Below are 27,795 nucleotides of genomic sequence, written 5' to 3'. Positions count from 1 at the left end.
ATCAGATGAACTCCAGTCTGAGCCACACTCTCCAGAGGACTCACATGCCTCTTTGGGGCTATTAGCTGGTTATCCCACTGATTTTGGGAACAATGTTGGAGTTACCCTATCCCTATTGTTCCTACTATCATGTTGCAATTACAGCTGGTTCTATTCAGATACATTAAAGAGGAAAGAGAATCTCTTCACACATATCTAAACTGTATCATCTTTGCATGCAAATTTGGCTCCTATGTCTGTTTTGTTAAATAAAACTCTAACATTATCAACAGCACCCAACTCTGCTTTCCAAGAGATTGACACATCTGTAAAAGACAGTGGAACTCTGTGAAACTTCTGCACTTCTTCACTTAAGGTGAAGGTGTGACTCAAAATACAGTGAATTCCAGGTCAAAAAAAAAAAAAGAGAGAACAGGAGTAACAGCATAAAAGTGAGCAGAGCTTGATGCTTACAGCAGGACATTGATGCTTAGCTTAAGTTAAGCATGATAAACTTAAGTTTCCTGGTTGCTTAATCCTCAGCTTTTCCATTGGGATATTTATACATTATGTTACCCTTTATTACAGGATGAGAATTGTCTCATTGGTCCCAGTCTTGCTCAGTGCAATGAGAAAACATGAGGAGAAGAATCACAATCACACTGGCTACATGGTATTCCTGACATCACCAAACTTTCAAGTACTTCACCCAGGGGTGGGAGGAGAACCCTCCAACTTTTTAACCTTACCTTTTTATTATTCTATATACACATCTTCCATATATTAAAAGCGATGTGCTGTGCAAGGGAACTGTGTTTTCCAATCTCAGTTTAAATTTATTCTTACCAGAGAGAGCTATAAAGGATACATCAATATATTCATTGGAGGAACAACAGCAACTCAACTTCCTCAGCTTCTTATTTCTGCACACGGGGAATGTACTATCTTTTATAATGTGAAATGGAATGTCTCATGATTTTTCTCAATGCACTTCTAACACATATATGCCTCGGAATCTAGGGTTCAATAATGGAAAAGCTCTAGAGAAATGTATTTTTGCAGCTGGAATCTGCCTGCCACAGCAAAGCCCGTATCATTGCTTTAAAATTAGAGGTAGGGTCAGTGACAGTGAATGGTCAAACCACTTTTCAAGACATTTTGGAAAGCTACATCCAAGGCTGTATTTTCAGGATGGCTTTAAGGTATGGCAGGCAAAGGTTACAAAGAAATGGGATAGTTCAGCTGGCTACTCATTCTCACCACATCAGGGAAAGATCTGAATGGGAACTAACACAAGGGGAACACCAGAAATTTCTATTCAGCTGGATTTTCCCCCTGACCTGGTTGATCATGTAACCCCATCACTATCATTACAAGCTCAGAAGAGGAGGTGAGAACAGATGAAAATGTAGCCCCACCCCACTTGCTTGCAGCCTACAATTTGGATGGCTTTAAATTAATTCAAATTTTAACTGCAGAGACAAAACATACGGATCTGCATTTGTGGAGATATTATAGATCCTTGTTTTTCCAGCAAGTAGCTTACCAAGACCCCTGGTGTCACGACACTGCAGTACTCATCGTGGAGGCCATGAGTTGCAAACCACTTGTCTCACAAAAAACAGTCACCTGGAAAAAGGAGAGAAAAAGTTTCACCAACAAGAACTCACAGCCAAGCTGTGCACCCCTTCCATGCATTCAGAGAAGCAGAGAAATCAAAAGCTGCTCTGAACCACCAAGGGGAAGTCTCTGCACAGCCTTGAACTATTTATCAGCACCCAAGAAGCCACCATCAGACTGGAAGATTCTGAAGATCCATGCTGCCCATGGAGGGGAAATAGGGCATACCTACTTTAGCACTCCCAAGTTTAGCCAGTTGGATTCTCATGAGTTCATCTGTGCTTAGAGAAGCTGGCACAAAGTTTGGACATGTCACCTTTCCTTCTCTGCACCCATCTCTCTTCAAAAGCTCACCTTCCCCTCACAATGTGCCCAGCAACTCCTGCCAAACCCTTGTGCTTCATATATGCAACCTCCTCCACAGCCAGACAATGTATAAACAGAAACATCAAATATCAGGTAAAGGCAGGCAATCACATCTAGGGGAAAACCAGGCAGGTTTTAGAGGGAGGAAGCACTATCTACTGCTCTGGCAGTTCCTACTTCACATCACTGCATACCCTACAGGAGGAAGGGAATCCAAAGCAAGTGTAAGTGCCTGAAAGTTCAGCAATCCAAGGAAATGCAGGCTCTGAAGAGCAGCTTACTGCTAAATTTGAGGTTAGTAAAAAACCCAGCAGTGACCTGCCAGCTTCTCCCTCACCTGCTGTGAAAACTGTAGAGGCTGCAAGACAGTATGAATCCAGACAACACTCACACTGCCAGGGCCAGTGTGGTATCTCAGAGCACTCTCAGCTATTTACACAGCATGGACAGCCTTGCAGTTAAAGTACAACTGCAAACTGAAATCACTACCAAAATTTTTCTGTGTAATCCCAATGCATTCTGCTGACCAGATCTCCTGACAGAAACACAGGAGCTGGAGGCTCAACTAGTCATGCATTGTGAAAGCCTGTGCATATTCTCTTCCCTCCAACATTCTCCAACTATTATCTACTGCAGCTTCACCTTAATAATGTAGCAATGTGCTGCCATGTAATCCACTTCACAAAACCAAACTACAAAGCTAGTCCCAAACAATGCAGCTACATTCTCCACCCAGTCCAGCCAAATCAAACAATGAAATCATCAAGTGATAGACCATCCTTATCTAGCCAAGTCACACCTGCAGACAGAAGCTGAAACAAACACCTATCGCAACAAGCTGCTTCATCCAGTAAAACTCACCACAGCAGCACAATCATCCCTGAATCCAATTACCCAGTTATATCTCCTCTCCCCTTTCCCCCACCCCACCCAACAAAACAATACAGGCTAAGCCATGCTAGTGCCAATACTGACACACCTCTACCAAAGCAGGGACAGAAATCACCTTTTCCCTTGAAGAGGAAAGTGTGTGAATACCAGCACACATCAGGATGGAGAGAATCTACCACAAACATTGCTCAGAGCTCCATTCCTCGAAAAATTCAATCCCAGCTTGGCAAGGAAGGACAGCCTTGCAGACCATAGCTCAGGATTGCAAGAGGGGCACCATCCATCTTTTAGGCTACCCAGTTACTGCACTGTAATTCCATTCCCTAGTCTCCCATCTCTGCTGCTCACCTGTGCAGTCTTAGCCCTGTCAGCACAAGGCAGTTGGCTTCACAGTGAATTTCAGGGCAAAAGGCTGAGAGCATGCACACAAACCAGCTAGCACAGAGTACCCAATAAGATGTAAATGCACATCTTAGTCTACCTTTCAGTTAAATATTTTGACCACCCCCGTAATTCTACAAACCAGCCACCATATTACTGTACTGCAAAGAGAAGGTTTAAAAAAACCCCAAACTAGCTAGTTCCTATTGAATGGCCTTAAGCTGAAGAAGCTTGATAGTGACAAGTGGTCAAGTACTTGGAGATATACAGCATTATGGCTATTCCAGCAGGAACAGCTGCAGTTATCACTGATTCACTTCAGTCTTTTCTCCCTCTTTGAGGAGGAGAATGTGGAGAGATGAAATAAAGGCATACCAAGTAGATAAAAGTATCAGACTTGTGGCCTGACTGTGACATGAAGCATTAAAGGCAAGAAACCTTTCTCTGCATACAAGAAAGAGCACACTGCTATTTTCCCCACGGCCTTTCTGAGACTGTCAGTGTCTGCTGGACTGAGGGTGGTGAGAGCTCAAAATCAGCACGGAAAAAGAAAAAAGGCTGGAGACCTGCTGCTGCAGAAAACAAATGATAACTCTGAATGCAAGCTGAGCCTGCACCCTGAATTGTATCTGTGACAGTGGAGTGGGTAAGGAAGGAGAGAGTGGAATAAGGGATTGCTCAGGGAAGAACAGAAGCTTTAGAAGGAACCAAGAATAGCAGCAGCAGGAGATATCTGAGCAACCGCTGATCCTGACAGCCACCAGGAAGCAAACTTCAGCGAGTGCATCCACCAGTGGATTCCCAGTGCGAGCTGAGAGGTGGGGCAAGGCAGTGAATCAGCCAACGCGCTCCTTCAGCACATTTTTACTGGGAAGGGCACCTCCAATTTCTCCGACCCTCATTCAACCACATGAGAGGGAGAACAGCTGCACTGGCAAAAGGCGACTCCGCTACACCCAAGAGCTACCACTGGTTTTCATCACGTGCTGCACTTACCAGTTTTGTTGAGCATTTGATTATTTTACACACTTGCAGCTGAGCTGCACATTACTTTTTAATAAGCTGCTGTTTAATAAAGTGCTTGATTACACACCTCATTGATAAGGAGAGCGACTGGCAAACAAAGAGGACACAGGAAGTGTTATTCAAAGCTTTTATTGAGCGGTGTGACTTCCTTAAGATCATGTAAAAGCAAATAGATTAAATGACATGAATATTCTACACCCCATACATCTCCCTATGACACTTGAGGATAGAGGAACACAAGACACTTCAACCCCTTGAAGCAGTCCTAATTTTCAGACAGGGCTCCCTAACAAGGGCTAATAAATACACCTTTAAATCTGTCTCTGCCTCCTAGCAAAAACTGTCCTCCTCAACCTTTTCCAGGAATGGATAAAGCACATGCCCGTCACACTACTAGGATTGAACCCATCATCATTCAAACAGGTCTGCCAAAAATGCAACCTTACCTTCTGCACACCAGCGCTGTACCAGACCCAGGACAGCAACTTCAACCAGCATAAGCCTATCCAACTCTTATCCCTTCCAGCAACTGTGAAGATATAAAAAATATTCAGGAGACAACTTTCCTGTTTCATCCCACCAGGTGTCCACGTGCTCACTGGTACTGGCACAAAGGAGGCAGTGCTGACTGATGGCAAAGGCATGGATAGACTTACGCTTATTGAAATATATTTGTGCCCATCTTCTGCCAGGTCCCTCTGCCCTTTTTCTAAAACAAGGGCAGAAAATACCTCAGGTCCCTTCAGATAGGTAACTTGGATACCTAAGGGTAGGTAGAGATAAGTTGTTCATCTAAGGTGATTAGATAGCAACTCACAGCCAGTCATCAGTTTCTATATGGTCCTAACTTACCCTGGACTTTCCTATGTTCATGTCATAACAATAAAAAATGATACACAAGTTCTCACAGTGTCCCAGAGAATTCCATCTTACCACATCAGAGAAATCACTGCTATTCCAAAGTCTGCACAGCATTATCTCTATGCTCACAGTTTTAGACCAGAAATTACTCTCAATAACCAGAATAATCAAGAATTGTAGCAAATTAAGTTTAGGTGACATGAATGCGGGGACTACACAATCTCCACCAGGCAGCATGGCAACCTCCACAGGGAAAATACCTTCTTCTGCATGTGAGGTGTGTAAGCATCTCTTTTAAACTCTAAATGAGTAGGTTATTGCCCACAACTACCTCCAGCCCTGAAGCACAGACAAAGGGGCTCAGCAAAGACAGACTCACCTAAAATTAGCACCCTGAAGACCAACAGACACAGACAGGGAAAGGGCATGCAAGATTCTATGCTGTTACATGGAGAGAAGTTCCCTTGTCAGAATTTAGGACCACAGCATAAGCCTCCCAGAAACTGTAAGAATATTTAATCAGGCCCATGCAAATGCAGTACAGTGTGGTCACATAATGCAGCTCTGCTGAGCCTACCTGTGCCTGCCCATCCACACCTCTCAAGTAAGACGGTACAGACACCCTTCCTCCCATAATTTCTCCCACCCCTATCAGCACATACAGGGACCTTTCCCAAAGAACAAATCTCTCCTGAAGTCCACGCTAAACAACAAAGGCCACAGAAAATCCAACCTTTTGCTCTACATCCTTAAAATGTGCAGTGAAGACAATCACTGACAAAGCACAATACCAACTCAAAGGCTCAGAGAATTAAGTGTTTTATGAGTTTCTCATGTCACTATCCCCTTTTCTGAGAAAATGGTATCTCTAGCAACTATTCTCTTCCTTCTGACAAGTAAATGGATAATCAACAGTAGCCATGATATAAAGGCTGTATAAGTAATCACTCTTTTTAGGTACTTTAAAAAATCATTCTAAAAGAGTCTTTTGCAACAGACATGTTGCCCACTACTCTCACAAGCATAACTTTCAAGAGTCGTGAACAACACTAACACTTCTTGTCAAACAGACAACTATATGTCCTTTAAAGTTTATTTTTAATGTATTTAACAACACTTCAGTGCATTATTAATCCAGTGGGGATGCACAGCTGTCCTAGACAGATTCTGACTCCGTACAACTCCTTCCCCAAAGCACTGGAGGAGACAGACACTCACGGACACTGGTGATCGAATTCAAGGTGTACCCAGACAAACACAGAGAGCTTTTCAATTTCCCATCTGCTATTATGTAAAAAACACTTGAACTACTTGGTTCCCTTGGGACTGGAACAAGCTCTTGGCAGATTCTGACACACTTCCAGAAATCAGTCTGGGGAAAAAGCCAAAAGAAAAATTCTTTAAAAAAAACCCTCAAAGCCTAAGCTGCAGCTATCTGCTTCTGTACAGGAACATGACGAACGCTTCCCCTCGGTGCTCCTGCCATTTCAGCTTCAGCAGCAGCAGTGGCGCTGGCAGGTGCGGGTCAGCCGGGGCGTCGGGGACGCCGTCGCGCACCCTGTCACGACATGGCGCTGACCTCAGCTGCCAGCATCGCTCCAGCTCCACCTCTGTTAGCAGTGCTGGGAGCAGCCTATGTACTCTGCAAGTGGAGTTTGGAGCTCCCTGCGTGGAGCGTCGCTTACCTGAGCAGCAGCCGGGCTGCCACGGAGTCCCAGCTATTGTAAACATTGATAAAAGATCAAAAGCTCGAGCAATAAGGGATTTTTCAAGAAACATTTTAACAGTATTTCCCTAATATATGACAGGCTTCTGCAGCTTTCCATGTCATGTTAGCAGTTAATAGCCTTAGCATCAGTCAGCATTGCATGCAGGAGTCCAGTGGGTAATGAGAGTTCTCTATGGCCTGCTTTCATAGCTTTGGCTTCTGTCAAAACTTCATTTACTCTTCAGGAGTTAGGAGAAGCCACAGGCAATCTCCTTCCCCTTACTTCTCTGGGTTTATTTTTTCAAAAATTGAAATAGGGACATCAGCATGAACAACCACAGGTAAAAGACACCTGTGTCAAGCTTGCCAGCAGGCCATTCTCTAGAAATTCTAGAAAATCTGTTGAAAGGGGCTGGGGGAAAATATGCTGAAATACTGTTTGGGGAGAAAGGACAAAGGAGGCAGCAGTTTTTTCTTCTACAAGTATTAACCCACACTGCTTGAACAAAAGGCTTGGGAGAAACAAGTCACTAATCAGTTCAACACAGAAAAAAACCCAAGTGCTTTCTCCTTCCCTTTCAGCATCCCTTCAACAGGCTTCCAGAATGAAAGATAAGCAGCAATCCTCAGGCGTAACTCCTTGGGCTGCAGTCTTGTCAGTTTTCATAAGCTAAGTGGGGCTGGGATGGGTCAGTACAGGACAGAGCTCCTCTGAGAAAAACCCAGTGCTACAGCAAGCAGTAATTCCCCACTCTGCTGCGAGGGGACATGACACACGACACCAGTCGGAATTGCTGGGGCAAGCCATACACCTTCCTTCACGTTAACCTTCACCCTTACAGCTCTCTGGTCTCTCTCCTCCCAAATGAGCACTTTTCCAAGGTCCCCCTGAGCATCACTACCTTCCAGCAGTGCCTGCCAGACCAGTTTTTGTTCAGGACTGTCACCACCAGCCATCCCTCTACCCTGCTCCTCTGCATGAACCCTCTTGCTGTTCTCAGGCACCTGGGGAGCTCAACAGCACAAACCCGGCATTCCCACGGGAGCAAAGCTGAAGAGTTACTACATCCCCTGCAGCTTACTGCTGGGTAAAATGTGTGCCAGGGTGTGCTTGTCCCTGGTGCCCTGAACCTCTCATTCCTTTGCTTTTAGACCCACATTAGGCGTGGGACAGGCAGCACGACCCTCAGTGACACAGCGCAGTGATTCCATACTGGCTTCCTGGTTATTAAATGCAGGATCCTCCACACAGCAATGACTCTTCTAAGGAGTAAGGCACTTCAAAGAACTCCAGCAAGCAAAAACTGCATGTACACAGTACTCCACGACGCTACACGATTATATCAAAGCTGCTGGGATGAAAAACTGACATTTGATAAATAACATGAGGTCACCTCAAAGATCTCAGAACACTGCGTGTAAAAATGTTATTTTGACAAGAAATTAAGCAATTGTATAATCAGGTCTATTATCAAATCTACTGCTTTGACACGATCTTATAAAAGTACGAGGAGCATGCAATTCCAATTGCTGCAGGATCCTCCCTCACTCAACACAAGATGTAGGCATTTAATATTCCTCTAGTTAGCCACGCATGTACAGCACAGCCTAACGCACTTCAAAGTATTTACTGTGCTGTATAAACACAGCGCTATTTTCAAAGCCTCGTAGCTGTCAAATCAAAGCTGGCTTTCACTAAAGCATTCAGAAGCATTTCTGCTGGATGGTGGCTATTTGCCTGACAGTTTCAACCTTCTATCCCCCAGCCACAAGAAGGTTAATTTTTTTTTTTTGTATATATGCATATATATACAAAATTATTATTTTCAAGAGGCAGAAGAAAGCGTTTTCTTGCTAACGAGCTGTCAAACAATTTTGACCTGAAGTTTTATTACTTTTTTTTCTCATACATACATATAAAATGTGGTGGAAAACTTCCATTCCACCATCAGAAGTCCTGAAGAGTTTCTCCATACATAGGACTGCTTCAACTGTCCATTGTACCAGCTGTCCCTGTTGAGGCTGTGGCTGCTCACCTCAACAGGCTACAACTTGGTTTTATATTACACTGCAAATACATTTCTAATCAATCCTCAAACAAATCCAGATTGGTACATAGATAAAACACTGCCATTTCACAGGCAGTGGAACAGTGATATCAAGACACCTGAAGAAGTCAGTTTAGTAAAATGCAGAAAGCAGAGCTCTGGGCAATGTGAAAAATGGTCTGCACTGCTTGATCTTACCCAGTGTTTTATCAGTGAACCACTAAACCAGAATTTTTGTTCAGGTCTTCACAACTGTGTACACACTGCAAAGGTGGCACAGATAGCTTGACACAACACACACAGGCAGACTCACAGACTTAAAGCAATTTGTAGAGCGTAAGTAACACGGTCGAGTAGATAAATCACAGGCACATTAAGAGCCAAGCTCTGTTCCCAAGTTTGCCACCAAATCCAAGCAACCCTGGCTTTAAAAGAGCCCATGGGCCCCAGGCACCCCGCTGATAAGGTAAAACAGATATCTGCACCCTTTGTTCAGCAGGCAGAGAGGACAACCACAGGCACACGGAGACCATCAGTGACTGATTTAAAGCTCTCTTGCTCTGCTGCTATGCAGAGCCTCACCAGAAAGCCAAGGAGGAAAAACACAGAGACACTGCTTTCTTAAGAGGCCAAACAGCCATGAAAACAAGACACCCAGCTCAGAGTAATTGCCAGTGCTAGGAGCTGAACAGGCAGCTGTATGGCTATCTGTGCCTGCACAACAACTGCTCTGCACTCAATACAGAAAACAGCAAGCTCTCCCTCGATTCCACATGCAGCTAAATTATTGTGTATATCATCCACTCTTTATGCCATCAACTGTACCACCAAGGAGCATGTAAAACCATCACTGTTTTCAAGACCACAGCACCCAATTTTCAGTGAAATCTCAGAGGACATTGCTCCATCTTTCTTTGTTGAAAGAAATCATGTCAGTGGTAAAAGGCATTTTTTTCCTTCCCTTGAAAGAATTTCATTGATTCTGCCTAGGCTTTAAAAAACAAACAGGCCAACCATCTTATAGCTCCACTGTTCATCTCCCTTCCCTATTCCACGAGCATCTTCTTGGAGGCAAACAAGGAAAATCCCACTTCTGCTTTTAAGTCTGTCTGAAAAAAGGGATCTCTCTATAGAGATAACATTCACTCTTCAGCTATAGTTAACTGCAATCTCGTAACAGTATTTAAAATAAATTCAATTAGTGTTGTCAAAGTAGATCAAAACCAGAGTGCTCAGATTCAACTCTGCAGAAGAATATGTAAGAACAACCCACAGAAGTAGGAATAAAGAAAATGTAAAAAGTTGTGAGGCAGCAGCTCACTTCACGATAGCCACAGTTTAGTAACTCAGACCAGATTTCAGGATGGTTCACCAGGATCCAACCAGGAGCCTATGGCACATCTCATATGCTGGTTCTGAATCTAGTTTCCAGAGAAGAGTTTGAGAATACTGCAGCAAACCCAGGCACAACAGGCTATTCCATCCCTCCCTTTCCCAATATAGAAGCACAACTGCTACAGCAGAATAAAAAAGAAGCCTTAGACCACAGGCTTAATACCTCTTCCAAAATTTCTACTGCCACTGATTACGATAATTGAATATTCTTCATATTCTTAAAGACATCTGATGCTTTTTAACTCTTGTTGAATTCTTGCTCCTCAGCAAGATTCTCACAGCGTGAGTTTCACTGCTTAATTGCAACCATACTAAATAGTCTATCGTCAATTTACAGTACATGTTCTGTATCATCAGAAAGTCTTGAGGCAGCAGAAACTCTTCCATAGCAAAGCCACCACACTCTTCTGTTGGCCCCGCTTAAAGCTTCTTAAAGAGGGCTTCTCTTTTGATACCTTGCATACACATTCAGAGATGATTTTTGGCAAAAAGAACAAGGTAAGCTGGAGGAACTGTTCTCAGGCAAGGGAAGCTGTAACAAACAGGTGTCAAAAACATTTAGCAAGTTTAGCAGACTCTAAGCGACATAGTTAGATGAGCATTCCTTTTGGCAGCAACGCCAGCTCAGAGAACTGCTGGTACCAATATTTACTCCCACCCCTGCACCACGCTGTCTGATGTGCCCGTGGCCAAAAGGCAAACCAGTTTGGCAAACTGGCTAAGTATCATCATTTCTTTGCCAGGCTACTTCCAATCCAGATCAGCTCCCTGATCCGTTCCAGCATCCAGCTGCTCCGAAGCAGCAGCACCAGCACACACAACGGGGTGGTGCAGAGTCAAAACAGATGAGCACCAAGGACGCCTCAAAACCCAGCTCTAGCACTGAAGGAAGAGCTCACAGGAATAGGAACAGAGGGCAGCTCGGCTCACAGGTAAGGGTGCAGTCACAAAGCACACCCCTGCTTCTTCAAAAACATAAATCAAAAGTTAACACTGGAACGGTTCGCTTGAATTCAGCACATTAAATGTCACCTAGTGTTGCTAACCGGTGTTTATGAGCCCGCGTGTTCTTAAAGGCAACCCTTCGGAAATTTCCCAACAGATCCTTTTTTTTTGTTCAAGTTCTTCAAGATTATCTGGACTTCCTAATTATGAATAAAGTTCCTGTTCTTCTGGACTTGTATAATCCCTACTACAAAGGAGGTCAAGCTCCAAAACAATTAAACTTTTAAAGCAGTAAAAAAAAAAAAAAAAAAAAAAACCAAAACAAAACCTAACAGACAAGTACGGGTACATAGGGGAAAGCTCTTTTAAATTCAATAGGCAGTGCAGTGCTTGAACAAAAATTCGGCAATGAAATCTCCTTCCATTCACAAATTGCTCTGAAAAACTGAGTTAACACCTTTATTTTGCCAGCAGGAAGGCTAGAGGGACTCCAGCAGAGCCTGTAAGCAGGAAATCCAAGCCCACAGCAAAACTTGCTGGGTTAAAGGACTTCGTATCTATGTAAACAGACCACAGACCTTAGGGAGGCACGGAGATTTCTGTGAAGTCCAAGGCCACACAAACGAGTTAGAAGGATTTTATGAAGGCTGCCTGCATTGCTATGAAGAAATTCTGACAAACTTCTACAAAGCAGAAGAGAAAAAGCTCTGCAAGGTAGCACAGCTCACATTTAAGATAAAATTAGTTTGAATACTCACTTGAGTGTAATTACTTCACAGGATAAAGTTGTTGGTGGTGTTTGGGGTTGGGGTTTTTTCCTATTGAATTTGTAAAAGGCCAGCAAAATTCCTAAGCCATAGGCATAGTTTGTGAGGCAAGAGAACTGACACAGCATGTCAAGAATTCAGAGGAAAAAAACAACATCTAGGAAGAAACATGTAGAAATAGGTATGGGAAGTCAGTGTGCTGCAGAGTAGCAAGCCTTTGAATAGCTGGGAAATATGGATCAAAGGTACTCCATTCTTATCCACATCAAACATATAAACTGCTCAGAAAAGCTGTAGTATATGAATATTTTAGCCTTGTGGCTTACATTCGCCTCAGTTTCTATATTTGGATATTTGGTGACAAATGCAGTTTGGCTGTGGACTAACCCTAACTGAAAACAATCCAAGCACATGAACTGTAAAGATGAAATGTAAGATGGGGGGGAAGGAGGGGGAAAGCACAGGGAAGAAAGAGTCCACACCCTTTGTATTCATAATATCCAGAAGAGATCTACAAAGTTTCTGGTTGTATGACCAGAAACCGATTTATTTTCTTCCACATTAACATTCAGGTCCTGCCTAGCTTAGAAGACTGTGTTGACCAATAAACAAATTAACTCATCACAAGAGAGAAAAGCAAAATAATTCCCCAAAACAAACAAGGAAAAAAAAAATAGTGCACAAAAAGATGGCCACAACACTACTATCATAGTCCAGCTACTCCCACAGACCAGAGCAAATCACCATTTCTCCCAGAACCTCTTTAGACATCTAGGAGCTAAATAATCTTTGTTGGGAAAACTACACTTGGAAGTCATAAACAGAACTTTTACCAAACACTGCAAAAACCAAGCGCACAGGCACAAAATACATCCCCAAAGAATTTATCACGTTAACCTGACCAAAGATGAGCAGCTGAATGGGAGGGGGACTTACACAAAAACTTGTTTAGGGTGGGGGTTTTTTTTGCTTGGTTTTGTTCACACTTATTTAACGTCAATGATTGATTAACATTTTGGATAAAGGAGGTCTTTGTTAGTGATTCAGCATCTCCACCCCTTCAATTAAGGTGTTAAGAGTTCACACAAGTGCAGTGAGATCCAAGATCCCCAGACCCCTCTCCACAATAAAATCCCGACCCAAAAAAAAAACCAGATTTAAAAACAAAACAAAACAAAAACGCACTTGCCCCCCTGAGAAAATTCCAAAATCCCAAAACTAACATCGTTGCTAACTCCAAGTCAAAAAAAGAAAGATGCCTTTCTTTTGTTGTTTGAGGAGAGGCCAGCAAGGGAGACAGGGAAAGAATATGAGCCCTTGAGCCATTTTTATGCACTGAGTAAGAAAAAAAGGACACATTCATTAAAAATAATCTCTTTGGAGATCACTGTTAAAAGAAAAAAAATCCACACCGCCTAACAGAGCCATCATGCCAACTTGTCCAAAATGGCTATAAAACCTCAGGAAAACAACCCCTGTAGCTCAGGCAAGAAAGGAGATCCGTGCCATGGGAAGCAGGCGTGTGCACTCCTGCAAGCACAGCTCCTCTGCCGCGGGATGGACACAAAACACTCTGTGTGTGTGCCCCATCAGCTTCCCACACCTGTAACACCCCGCTTCAGCCAGAAATCGGCCATGACAGACCTCAGAGAAAGCAGGAGAGAGGTAAACAAAAAGAAGTGGGAATAAAGCTGGTTAAGTATGTTAATTCTTTCATTTGATTTCACATAAAGCCTTGCCTAGCTTTCCAACGGTTGTTATTGTAGTATCACGAGCAATCACTGATCAAATAATCCAACAAAACAGAAAAGAAAAAAAAAATCTGCACCACTTTTTCTCCTCATGCTTTTAAAGCGCGATACATTTAAGGATCCTTCAGAGCATCTAATGTCTGTGTGGGCTTTTCACAGAGAAACCAAGGACAAAATACTTTCAAGGAAAATAAAAATGTTACTGGAACCCCTAAAAACAGAGAGAGCCGTCTCCCCCGCTTCCTCCAACTGTGTTTTGACAGAAAATCATCCAGTCACCAACAAGAAGGCTTAAGGAGACAAACTCGACTTGGCACAACCCTTTCTTCTCTGCCCAGACCGAGGAGAAGGTGTTACTTTACCAGGTAAGGGCTACAAGACTCGATGTTCCTCTCCCAAAAATGAGGTTCATGATTATTTCCAGACCAGCTTCAGAGTCCATGTTAGGTCTGACATCTGAAGAAGGAAAGCATCTTCCCTTTCGCCTTGGTGGGCATGAAATCACTCCACAACCACTTCCCATCTGACACTTACTTCATTCTTTCTTTGCTGCATGACAATTTTCTGATTTCTCATGTAGTTTACTATTAAAGCACTAATCATGTAATCATCCCACCTTAATATTTTACACCCAAATAGCAACCCACAATTGACTGTCACATCAGATTCTTCCCATCTGTTTCCTCATGCTTTGTCTACCCTCCCTGAGTAAAATCCACCTTCCACATCCCAAACATTCCATCTTCAGAGGCCTTTTTAGACCCATCAGCTACACAGGGAGCCTGGGGACAGGGAGCTGGACAACACAGAAATACAGGGTTCTCTCTCATCCTAGAAGTGGAGCCTTGCTGCCTGCATGCATCCACCTGTGCCACCATTTCCCTAAGCATTTGGGGTCTCCACTATCCATTTTATTTTCTCATCATCTAACACTTAACCTCATGAAACTTCAGATTTAGTCTGTCTTCCCCCTTTGCAGCCAGCCAGAGCACAGACTCTCTCTCATGCATACACATACAGAGCCTCTCCTCTACCTAGCAGGAATCCTTCCAAATAAACACATTTCCCCTGCTTTGACAGATACTGCTCTTCCCAACAATCCCCATATACAAGATCCTCCTCCCACACTTAGTATCCCACCTACCAGTTTGATACTACAGGCTTAGCTTCCCTGGATTCCTGCTCCCCTGATCTATCAACACTGCCTCCCAGCTCTGGAGCCCTACAGTTTCCCTCATGACCATGTGCACCACCTCCCTCCTGCTGAAAGCACTTCCTACCTCATATTCTGGCTCCCAGTCCTTCCCCAATCCCACTCCCATATCTCTTTCTTACAATGACTCAAGTCCCAACTCCTCACATGCTTCCCTTCATGTACCACTCTCCCCAGCAAACCTCATACTCATTTCTTCACCCAGCTCTCCACATTTTTTCCTGCAGATGCCCATAGTTCATGGTGCTTCCTGCACCACAGCCCCCATCCCTTCCTCACAGCACGTCCCAGGTGATCTATATCCCACACACTATCTCCCACCCTCTCACTTCATGGAGTGTATCCCACTCCCTACATCCCTGTGTCCCTGCCCCTCACTTCAGCCCAACCACAGAGTTCACACACGCAGCTCCCGCCTCACTTTTACACCAGCTTCTTTCTCCCAGGACAGTCTTGACTCCCAATCCAACAGCCCCTCACTGAGACTGGAATCTCACAACCACCTCTCTAATCCACCCAACACTGTCCTCTTCCACAGCACGGCCCGAAGGCACTTCCACAACCCTCAGGGCAGCGCAGATCACCGCAGTGCTGCACCCCACCGGGCACAGCCCCAGAGCACCCCACAGAGCACAGCCCCAGGGCACCCCACAGGGCACAGCCCCAGGGCACCCCACAGGGCACAGCCCCAGGGCACCCCACAGGGCACAGCCCTAGAGCCCCCACAGAGCACAGCCCCAGTGCCCCCACAGGGCACAGCCCCAGGGCACCCCACACGGCACAGCCCCAGGGCACCCCACCGGGCACAGCCCCAGGGCACCCCACAGGGCACAGCCCCAGAGCATCCCACAGGGCACAGCCCCCAGAGCACCCCACAGGGCACAGCCCCAGGGCACCCCACCGGGCACAGCCCCAGGGCACCCCACAGGGCACAGCCCCAGAGCATCCCACAGGGCACAGCCCCAGAGCATCCCATAGGGCACAGCCCCCAGAGCACCCCACAGGGCACAGCCCCAGAGCACCCCACAGGGTACAGCCCAGGGCACCCCACAGGGCACAGCCCCACACGCAGCAGAGAGCCCCAGAGCATCCCCCGCACCACCGAGCATCCCACACATCTCTCCACCAAGCACAGCTCTTGGAGCATCCCATGCACCACACTGCGACCCAGGACAGCCCACACATGCCTCCTCCCAGCACATCCCCTATGGCATCCCATACATTCCTCCATAGATCACAGCCCCCGGGGCATCCCCTGCACCGCGACGCGAGGCACGGCATTCCATGTGCCGCTCCACACAGCACAACCTCCAGGGCCCCCAGTGCACCCCAGACCACCCCACACATCCCAAAGAGCACAGCTCCCAGAGTATTCCCTATGCCCACACCTCCTTCCATGGAGCACAGCTCATGGAGCATCCCCTGCTCCCAACACGTCCCTCCATGGAGCACATTCTCCAGGCATCCCCTGCTCCCCACGGAGCACAGCTTCCAGAACATCTCCCATGCCCCACACACCCCTCCGTGGAACACAGCTCCCGCAGCATCCCCTGCTCCTCACACATTCCATGGAGCACGGCTCCCGCAGCATCCCCTGCTCCCCACACATCCCTCCATGGAGCACATCCCCCAGGTATCCCCTGCTCCCCACACATTCCAGGGAGCACGGCTCCCGGAGCTCACCCCCTGCTCCCCACACATCCCTCCAGGGAGCACATCCCCTGCTCCCCACACATCCCTCCACGGATCACAGCCCCCCAGGCACCCCACGCAACCCCTGGGCTCCCCTCGCCGCCTCCTCTGGGGCACCCCCGGGACCTCCTCCCCCCGCAACTCCCGAACTTGGGGCGGGCGGCGCGGGTGCCGGTGCCCGGTGCCCGCCCCGCACTCACCACGCTCAGCCCGGGGCCGGCGGGGGCGGCGCGGCGGCTCCGTCCCCCTCCCGCACACACACCTCCCGCCGCGTCCCGCAACCCGCGGAGAGAGGAATGGTACCGCCCGTCGCGCGCGCCCCGCCCCGGCAGTGGTACCGTCCGCTACTCACTCGGCCGGCGGCGGGACCGCCTCTCGCTCCCCGCGCCGCGCAGTGGTCTCGCCCGGCCCCCCCGCCCCGCCTCTCCCCGGCCAGAGGGAGGGGACTGCGGCCCTTCCCCCTTCTCCGCACGGTGGTACCAGCCGGGCTCTTAAAGAGACAGGCTCCCCTCAGCCTCGCGGCCCCGCCCTTTTATTAACATAGTCCGGCCCCCGCCCCGCGGCGGCCACGCCCCCTCCTCCCCTTTTAAAGAGACCGCGAGCCTGGAGCTTTTCTTAAAGGGGCCGCCTCCCCCGCCACCCCCCCCCAGCGGCTGCACCCCCTTAACGGAAACGGCGCGCGGGGCCCCTGAGGGGCCGCGCGCGCTGTCCCCCGGGGGATGCGGGATCCGGGATGCGGGACAGGGGATGGCGCCGCCCGGCCCCAAACTGGTGCCCTGCCCGCCCTCCTCGGCACCGGCCCGCCCAGGCCCACTCCGCTGCCGGTGCCGTGGTACCCCCGCCTCAGCCTCGCTGCTCCCCCCGCCTCGAGGGGGATTCCATGCGCCCCGGCAACCCGAGGCGGCTACCGGGAATCGCCGCCGGACCGATGGCACGGCCCGGGGGAGCCACGGTCCGTCGTGGAGGGGCCCGGCCGGCTGGCACATGTCCCTTCCACACGGTTCTGAGGAAAGGGGGATGAGAGCGGAGGGGGGAATTAGTGGAGGAGAAGCGCGTCCCTCCTCCCCGGGGGCTGAGCACCCCGACTGCCCACCCGCCGAGTGACCTGAGGGCTTTCTTCTGGTGAGAGAAAGCGCCGGGATAAGCCACAGCTTGGAACTGAACAGGGAGGGACCAGGCAGTAATGGCAAACAGACACAACCTATCAACTCCTAAAAATGCTCAAGGGCCCCATCCTGGACAAATGCTCCGTGTTTGGGGGATTAGACATCAATGTAGTTTGGTTTCAAACTGGCAGTGAAGAGTTTTGAAGATTTGTAGCAATCCCCCGCCCTTTTCAGTCTGAGACTTACTCTGTGAAAAGACGGCTTTCAACATCCTCTAATCCTTCTCCTTCACCTCCACAAAATGTCCTTAAAATGGGCGATGTCGTGGCTGTAAGGAAGAGGTTTCCAAGCCACCGGTGGCACACCGATGCAGCCGAACAGAGAAAGTCAGCGGATCAGTTTTGCTTATCCGCGCTGCCTGAATAACCTGTTTAGCCAATACAACATCAGTGAACAGAAATGCAGTGTCCTCCCTCCCCCTTTATCCTCGTACGACCCATTCTTTGTCCGACTCCCACTTTTAAGTAACTCAAGTCTTTGGAAGAAGACCCTTTTAGCGCAACATTCACGCTGGGCGTTGCTCTTGGCAGATAAAACCACCTCCTCTCTTTGCTCAGCCCTCAATCCCTTTTTCTCTTATTGTCCCTCTCTTCTCCTCCCCTTGTCCTTGCCCACTGGCAAACACTGTTAAAGAACTCTTTACAGCTTCCTGAGCACTGCAACAGTAGCTAATTATCACCTCTTACCCCAAATAGATACTCTTCCTTCAGGGACATACTTCTTAACAGTGAGGTTTCAGTCTCTTCTGGTTTGCAGACCAGAGACTCGAAGCATTTCCCGCTGGACAGACTTTCAGCCCACTGACACCTTTTCTAGGCAAGTCCCTGGGGCTACAAGTTCCCAGGATCCACGACCCGAAGGTGGAAATCTGGTCTCTGACAAGTCTTTCCACCCACTGACGCCAGCCCCACCTGCATCTTTCCAGTGATCGCGGCCAGCACCTTGTACAGCTGAAGCGTCGGTGAAACTGGAACCACCACCTTTGCTGCCATCGGCTCCACGCTCTCCACTACATGATGTTTAAAGCTTGCCCATTTTTACATTGACACGGGTCTCTTTCAGTGCGACTCCTGCAATTCCTTCTGTCCTTCACGCATCCCACCATGCTGGCCAGGCAGCCCAGCACGGTGCAAGGAAGAGAATGTACCTCACAGTGCTTCCTTCCCACAGAAGATCCAGTCCCACTCCCACCGACACCAGGAACCCATCCTGGTTTGCTTAAAAGGGAGTTGTTTGCCCTGGGCAGTAGAGGCTGGGATTTTTCTAAGGAACCTAAGGAAGCCAGGCACCCAACTTCCATTTTCCAAAGCTATCTTTGAAAATCCTACCCTGCGCCTCAGTCCCAACACATGGAACAGCAGTGATAAAATACATGGAGCTAGCGAACTGCCGTGTTTGTTCTCCTCACTCCTCCGACCCAGTATTTCGCTGTCTGGTCCCTTTAGGAGTTAGACCGGGGAAAACGAGCACAAAATGCTACTAGTTTGCAGATGCTGTGGTTCCTCCGATTCCCCTCCCATCCCCCCGACCCCATCCCCCCACATTTCAAACAGTTATAAATGACTGTGCAACTCTGCAGGCAGCGGTCTCAAATAACCACACCAAGCCTCTCCCCTCCAACGGCTTTAAGTCTCTTCCTTCCTCTCCTTGGGGCTCCGGAGAGCAGCGATCAAGGTGCTTTGCTTCACTCTCAAGAGTTAAGTTGCTGCTTCACCCACCACCTTTGGGAATCCGCCACAGCAGTGAATTCCCAAGGCTGTCCTTGAAGGGTTTTATCATGGGAACCGACAACAACAGGCTCCAAAACGATCCTAACTGGTTGTAAGTCGGGATTTCAGGTAGCAGAGCCCCAGATAGTGGGATCGTCCCCGCCAGCCTCGAGAGCAGCCCCCGGTATTGGGGCCTTGCCCTCCCTTGGCCAAGCTCATAAAAGCTGCCCCAGAGAAACCAGCTGTCCCGACTCTTTAGAGCACTCCGGCAAATCCAAGAACATCTTGGAAGCATTACAGCTCTCACCACACTGTGTACGCTCTCCTCACAACTCCCTGTCTGCAGCGAGGGCAGGACATCAGCCCGTCTATTCAAAAGCAGGGCCCTCTTCCATTAGAGCAAACCAAGCCTAAGGAAAGTTGCCACAGGAGCTCTGGTTCTTCGGAGCAGACAGATCAGACGAGATAGCCCAGCCAACAAAATATATTTGCATGACACTTTCTGTACATGGTTCAGAGCATGGCACACCCCAATCGCGGCTTTTATTCTCTTCAAGGGCCTGGCCCTGCAAACACTTAATTTTACATGTGTAAGTAGAGTCCCACTGAAGCACAATGGAGCTACTCATGCAAATAACATTAAGAGCGTGTAGGGCTGTGGCTCTGTTTCACTGTTCCATCTGCAGCAGACCCAGTTTTAGAGGATCCTGCCATGCTCTCTCAGTTATTGCCGCTCACTTGTGCCAGTTAAACTATTTATGTAGCTACATGCATAGGTGAGCTGTTTAAACGATCCAACTTTTTTTTTTTAAAAGCCCTACTAACCAGAACAAAACCTTAACACCAGACCAGCCCTGATGTAGATTTCAACCCCACAAGCAGCTGAACTGGCACAACTGGAGGAGGTGGAAACATCTGAGAAAAAGGAACTTTTGAAGATGGGACTGAGGGAAGGTGAAATGGAGACATGGATCCTCAGCATGTGAAGGGGATTACCCTTTCCTGAAGTCACACCCTGCTCCTGACCATCGACTGTCTGAAGGGGAGCCTTCTACAACCACACACACGGTCAATCCACGTAAAACACTTCCACCTCAAACACAACAGTAGATTGGGCCTTTTCAATCAATAATGTTTAAAAAAACCTTGCCTCAAGGGAAGCTGTCAGCAGTAAGAAGAATCTGCCAACAGTCTCGATACCCAGGATCACAGACAGGCACTTTTCCTTGTAGGTAAAGGATGCCAACACCATGCACCCTGTAGCCAGTACATTGCTGCTTCTGCAGTCACAGGATCCCTTGCTATTAGCTTCGACATGGCACATTTGGGCCATGCAAAGTGTGCCCTACAATTATTTATTTTTTTTTTTTAGTTTATGGGCTATTCTATCACTAGCAACTCTGTGCTGAAATTGCATCACATATTTCCTGTCTGCCGAGGCAAGATTTCCCTCTTTCAGTGCGATTATAACCTTCCAGCAGGGAAGCTCCACTAAGTCCTTAAGAGCTTTGCTCTCTACACTGCTTCCCGACCCTCATTCGTGTACACCTGCACAAAGTGGGTGTAAAACACCATCACTGTTGGAAATTAAGAACACACGCCATTAGGAGGATGTTTTGCTTTGTTTGTTTGCTTTAGGTTTGGCGGTTCTTTGCCCTCTTTTGTGCTCCCGTGTAAATGATCAGAGGAGCTGTGGGACAAGAGAGATCAGTCTCTATGAAACCATTTTCTTACACGCTTTCAGGTTTACACTGCTGCATGCTCTAATGAGCCTTCTCGAAAGGAAACAACCCATTTCTGTAAGGAATCCAGGTGATTATGGTTTGCATACCGCCGTGATCTCTCTGCATGGGCACAGGGGAGTTGCCTTCATGAATCTTACTGCAGGATGAAGTCTAAAGCTGGACAGTGTGAAAGAAATGGGAAAGGACCACAGGGAGGGGTACTTTAACATCTATTGTTAACTTGGAAAAAAACCCTTCTTTCAGAAAATCTTTTATTTATTGTAAATCATTCCTAAAAGATTAGGAAATCAGGCCTGGGGGAGGGGGAGAGATTGTTGTGGCTTTCTTTCTTGTTCAGTTTCTTTTAGTATTAGACATTAACCCGAGTCTCCTCAGTTTTGCTGAGCCTCCATCCTGCAAACCACCAGAGAATATTTTTAACATACTTTGTGTGAACAGTCCCTCTGCATCCCATCGTGGGTGGGACTTCACAGCCTCCCAGAGGAGGGAAATGCCTCTCTACTCACACCAAAGTCAATTTCCATACAGAGTCACACACATCCCCCCCAAAACACACACATATGCAAACCCCACTTCTGTCCCCACTGCTGGTGAAAAACTACCTGTAAGTCACCTACAGCAATGACTGCTCTCCGGCTGGCTGCACAGGGCATGGAGCTGTGCTGGGAGCGAGACTGGCTGATGGATCTGACCAGCACTGGCTGCTCATCACCCCAAGGCAACAGTGTGCAGATGATGGCAAATTCACCTGGGCAAGAAAGGCCCTGCTCTCGCTTTCCCGTCTGCACTGAAAAGAGAGAAACAGTTGATGTCGTGTTTTCCTGTTCACAAGAGCACCCAAACAATCTGAGCCTTAATCAGGTTTGGGCTGGAACATGGGACTGTGCCTGTGGTTAAAATATTCTTCTGGACATCCACAGAGACTTACAATTAATCTGCCCACTTGAAGACATTATCTCCCATTAAAAACTCTGATGTGATGAACAAATCCTGTGTATTAAAAGATTCCAGCTGCAGGATACTCTTGCCCTATTTAGAAAGTCTTTTCTCAAGTCAATAAGCAGGTATGAGGCAAGTGTCATGCAGCCATAGAGATAAATGCTCAGCTCTATTTCCGATGATTAAAAAAAAAAAAAAAAACACAGGGAGAAGAAAAAGAGGGAGAGAACAGATACTGAAGGAAAGATTCAGAAGGAAAATCAGGTAAACAGAATCTGGGGAAGCATATGCTCATGCAACACATGAAAAATATGAATTCATACCGAACAAAGGTGGGAAATTTTGGCACAAAGACTTCAGAACCAATGATTGCACAGGAATACTGCTTTCACCACACGGTCTCCATGCTTTACAGGGAACTGCTAACATGTACTGAGAGCTGTGGTCCTACCAGGAGAATTAGTCTTTAGAATTGCCTGACCTTGAGCCTTTTAAGACTCTCAGCCATGTCTTTACACTCCCTTTGTATGTGTATGGCCATCTTTGACACCAATGAGAACAGACATGGCAGCAGCTCACAAAATTGCCAAACTCACCTCCTGCTTCCTTTCAGCCACCTGTTGAGCCTGGTACAAGCCACCAAGCCCCCTTACAGAGCCACACAGCCGCATTCTCTGTGCTGCCTGCCCACAGCGCCGGGGCACGCATGTGCACCTCCATGGTGCAAAACCAAGCAAACAAAATTTCATTCCCAAAGCAACATTTCTGAGAAAGCCACGACCAGATGAAGAAAGCACCTCTCACTAGAAGCATCCTTCTCACAGGATAAATAGGAGGCTAAGTCTGCCCTCAGACAGACAGAAGAAGTCATCTGTCGCCAACACATACAACAGCTCTCCTGACATAACGGGCTTTTTGTGCCTTCCAGCACTGCTCCTCCAGCATCCAGCTGCTCAGGGTACCCGCCTGCTGCACAACAGGCCAGCAACAAGGACAGATTCCACTCATGCTGCCCTTACAGGCAGCACAGAGTTCTTTAAGGGTAAAATTTCGCTCATGTCTCTCCTTCAAGGCTATGAAAAAATAAAAACAACTTCAGCATGAATTCCCCTCTAGACTGTGCCCAAAGAAACCAAGCCCCCACTGTACCGCAGACTGGCCCATTAAAGCGAATGGTTAAATTCTTGCTATGAAAAAGTAGGCGTTGTTGTCTGTTTTGCGAGGCAGAAATCAATATTCCCGCCTCCTCTCCTTCTGCTATTTCACCTTGAGATACTCATGCTCAGTTAGATGAGATCTGAGTCTTACTCACTGTTACTGCAACTTTTCTCTCTCCAGCATTTCACAGGGTCACGGGTTTTCTTGGAGTCCTAACCTGCCTGAGTGATAATTTACCACTCAGCTCTCTAAACTGATCACCACTGGTGACTGAAATAGTGACTGATTTTCCTTCCAAATCACACCTCTGCAGCCATTTCTAACTATTTATCTACACCCTCTATCTCTGTCATTTTCCTCCCTGTGTCCTCCAGTAACAACCCTCTTTCTGCCACGGGCTCTCTCTTCTCCGGACCCCTATAATTCACTCCCTGGTGCTAGCCTCTCCCGTACTGTGGCCATCTTGTAGAAATTATGTTTTATTGTGAAATGCCCCTCCTGCTCTCACTCTCTCTCTAATCTAACTGTGGGGGATAGCTTGGTTAAGTCTATAAATTTGGGGCGTGGGGGGTTGGGCAAGGGGGCAAAGGAGCTGGGCGACTGATGCTCAGCCCAGACAAGCCTGCAGCAATGTTGGCTGGAGAGGGACAGGCAGGGGAAGATAAGCCAGTACCATACCACAACAGCTGCTCCTTCAACCAGGTTTCCCTGCGGCAGTTCAGATCCAGGGCCTGGACCGATTCCCACAGATCAGGTAGCAATAATGCCAGGCTGACTGGGCTGTTCTGATGAGCCCTCTTGGATGCAGCTCTGCCTACAATCATGCCTGCCTCTGTCACCTAAGGATTAGACAACTGCAATATGGTCTGTTTGGCACCATGCTTTAAAGCCATTCATAAACTGAAGGCAGTGCAGAATTCAGCGCTCAGTTAGATAAGCCATGTCTCTCACCCACGATCATTCTCACATTTGTGCTTCATTTTAAAGCCATCTGACCACTGGCTCCCAGACAGATTTTAACATGTTCTTGTTGACCTCTAATGCCTCGCAACGCAGAACCCTCCCCAGCAGACATATCACCTCTTATATTTCCTAGAAGCTGAAAAGACACCAGGTACTCTAGCACAGGTACCTAGGAGAGTAGAGCTGAGGGTTGTTCAGTCTTTAGTTTGCCATTGTTTGCTGGTGACAGTCTGATGAAATTGCATGAGTTATAATGAAGATAGTTTTCATTATCTGTCATTTAAAAATGTCAAGGGAGGTTAGATTGAATGGATAGGCGCAACCTGTTGTTTCAAACAGCTTTTGATGAAAGAAATACATTTCAAAAGTACCAGCCACTGATTTTCAGGTGTTATACCAAAATTACATAAAACAGAGAGATGCCTCCAAAGAAAACACGCAGATTTCCCCCCTTGGTCTTTAGATTAGACATTGGCTTATCATCAGTATGGTGCTGACTTTCTCCTGCAGTAATCACCAGCTTTCATATCTGCAAGGTCTTAGATGATAGAGGACAACACCAACAAACCCAGGACTCTTCATTATTAGAGGGCACTCGAGAGTTTTGGCTTAGCTATATAAACGCTTCGCTCTTGTTCTTTTCCATTTTTACTTATGCACTTTTATGGTGCAAACTGTGGACCACTTTAGCAACAGATGTCATGACTGGACATACTTCTGCCCAAACATTTTGTTAGTCCATCTCTGCTAGTGGTGCTGGCCTCTCACAGCTGAACTGCAATAACAGACTGCGTGAATGTTCCCAGTCCATCTGAGCACAAAATCTGCCAGCTTGTTTTAAATCATACCGGGCTATTCCCCAGCAGGAATACATCTGCTGACAATACCTGCCTTCCAGGTCCTGAGAGACACCTAGGACAGCATGCTTCTTTCCATCTATACCCTTTTATTTCAGAGAATCCATTTAACAAGTGAGCTGGTGCTGCACAAGGGACCAGCCTTGGTAATGGAACTCTGATGACACACTCCCTGTCCCTTGACTTGCTTACAACATGGGCTATTCCTACACACAACCTGCATCTTTTGCCTGCCCTCTCTGTCCAACCAAGACAAAATTAATGCCAGCAGTCCATCCAGCATGCAAGAAATGCAGGTAATACTGTGTGCACTGTCCTTAGAAATCACTTGTATTTTTGGTAATTGCTTTTATTTGAGCATCCAGCATCAAAAAGTGTAGCAAGAATCTCCTGTAAATATTTAAATGCTGAAGCACAGATACCTTCCACTTTAGAATCTGATAACAGATTGCTGCTACTCTGTCCAGTGACACTACTTCACCCTGCCTGGATCCCATGCAAGTCAGCTGGCTTCCTCTTCCAAGTCCTTATTTCCCCCATGTGCAGAGACTGAAGTGTCCCCTGGGTGTTCCTGCTCTTAGTGGTGTATTATGATGTTCAAAACTAGGATGATAATGAGGAAGGAGAGAAGAACCGAGCCTTAGGATGGTGGCTTCTGAAAGTCACAGATGTGAGAAAGAAATAAGCGTTCTTCTGAGACCTGATCACTCCAACGTCTTGTTTCCATTAGGACAATGTTTCCCAGGCATTTACTTGAGTCATCCTTACAAAGTATCTCCCAAAGAAAAGGGTTTATGTTCCTGGCAACATGTTCCAAAAAACCACGTCCCCAGCTCCCTGCTGCCATAAGCAAGCACAACTCCAATGATTTCAATAAAGCTGCACTTTCTGTGGCCCTAAGGCTATAACACTACAGTAAACAAAGCCAAATTCCATAAGCCAGATGCTTTAAGGTCTGAATCCAAGTCTTCAACATCTTACAGATACGATCCACTGAAAGATGGCTGAACCCACACCATCAGCTGGCTCTCACTGAGATGTTTCAGCCACCAGCAGAACACGGACCCCAGGGCCTCATCCTGGGGCACAGAAATGGCTGGTGGACACCACCTGGTTCCTTGAAAGGGCAGTGGTACCTCACTCCTCTAGGATCTGGGCCAGCACTCTCAGCCTTCCTGCTGAGTCCTCTGCCCTCTCCAAAAAGAAATCCCTGTTCCCCACTCTAGTGGCCACAAGGATGAGTCTGAGAAATGAAATGCTGACACCAAAACCAAACAACCTTACAATATCAGCTGCTTACCACTCCGGTCTCTTCATCTCCCCATTGTACAGCTTGTTTTCCCTTTACATCTAAAACATCCCAACAAACACCACTCAGTCCAAGGAAGGGCCAGCTCAAGGCTCTTGCCAGATTAGGCATGGGATCCACTGGCACACAGTGAGAGCAGACCCATGCTCAGTTAGATGACAATGCACATCCTGGAGCAATAAGGATGTGATGCAGGATAGTTGCGCAGGATTGAGTGAGCACAGCAAATGAATGGTCTTTCCAGCTTAGAAATGGTCCCTGAAGAGCAGCAGTGAGGGACTCTGGCTTCATAGTATAGTCTGGGGAATGTACTGCACACAGCTCCAGTGAGTAATGCTGAAAATCCATAGGCAAAGGAAATGTTTTAAAACAGAGGAGGAAAATCTACTTGAAATCAATACTGTGAAGGTCTCTAAAAGGAAACACTCTGCAAAAAAGGACACATTTGCCACACATAAATCTTTAATGATATCTTGTAGTTTTAACAAAGCAACAAAAACCCAAACAAACAAACAAACAAACAAAACAAAACAAAACAAAACAAAAAAAAATAAAAAAAAGAAAGAAACCCCAGTCGCAGTAATACACCTGAGAGAGCAAACATCCTCATATGGCAAAATATGATTTTCACACCTGGTAAGTGAAATAACTCTGCTGCATCCCAAGGCCAGGGTTAGGGTCTAAGGTGAGCTGTTAATGTAAGGTTAGAGACCACAAAAGGGCCCTTCAGGGAGCACCTTTCAGATGCTCTTTTCATGTACAGCAGTGCACAGTAATCAGAAGGCAGTGGCAGCACACACTGAAGTCACTGTCACTGACAGTGGTTCCAACTGTGCAGTCACCAGTTGATAGCTCGGATTAAGATAGCCGGCTCACGTGGCCATGCTCCTCTGACTCAGGAGAAGGCTCATGCTCCTGTAAGAGCAATCCTGTATTCTTTCATCTCTCTCCTGGCATGCCTTCTGCAGCAGACCAGGGTTAACCACTCACCCTCTTCTCTCAGATGAAGAGTGAAGCTGCAGAGCTGAGACGACAAACTTTGCAACCGCACACAGCTAAAGCCTCTGCACCGTTAAAAGAAAAGCAAGCACAGAAAATCAAGGAAAATCCTGATCACAGGCCATGCCGGTAGGAACCCAATGACATTCAGAATCTGTCCTGTATCAGCATGCTAGACTGCTGGATCCAGGCAGGATGGAGACACAATTTGCCAATCATTCAGGAACATTAGAGAAGTGAGGCCTGTGGGGAGCCAACAAGCCCCAGAGGTACATACAGATATTTACAACAAAAAATCCAAGTGGAA

General features: G+C 47.1%; 1 protein-coding gene across 8 annotated transcripts in view; it reads right to left on the bottom strand.

The window, feature by feature from the left end:
* BCL9 (BCL9 transcription coactivator) overlaps positions 1 to 17,072 on the bottom strand; it is a 30,370-nt gene extending 13,298 nt beyond the window's left edge. For 3 of the 8 annotated variants that reach the window (XM_041420943.1, XM_041420952.1, XM_041420951.1), the window contains exons 1-2: positions 16,996 to 17,072; positions 1,526 to 1,608 (exon numbers count right to left, since the gene is read on the bottom strand). The gene's annotated coding sequence lies outside the window, so the exon portion shown is untranslated. Of the gene's footprint in view, positions 1 to 1,525; positions 1,609 to 1,831; positions 1,850 to 4,709; positions 4,793 to 4,919; positions 5,425 to 14,100; positions 15,211 to 16,843; positions 16,889 to 16,946 lie in introns of those variants that run through there. The other 5 variants (XM_041420945.1, XM_041420948.1, XM_041420947.1 and 2 more) reach the window with 5 other exon arrangements.
* Positions 17,073 to 27,795: the final 10,723 nt, after the last annotated feature.

This window comes from Onychostruthus taczanowskii, unplaced genomic scaffold (genome assembly GCF_017590055.1).
Source record: "Onychostruthus taczanowskii isolate IOZ18803 unplaced genomic scaffold, ASM1759005v1 scaffold67, whole genome shotgun sequence".
NCBI lineage: Eukaryota > Metazoa > Chordata > Aves > Passeriformes > Passeridae > Onychostruthus > Onychostruthus taczanowskii.
Note: the sequence above shows the minus strand (reverse complement) of the source record. Positions and strands in the feature narration are given on the sequence as shown.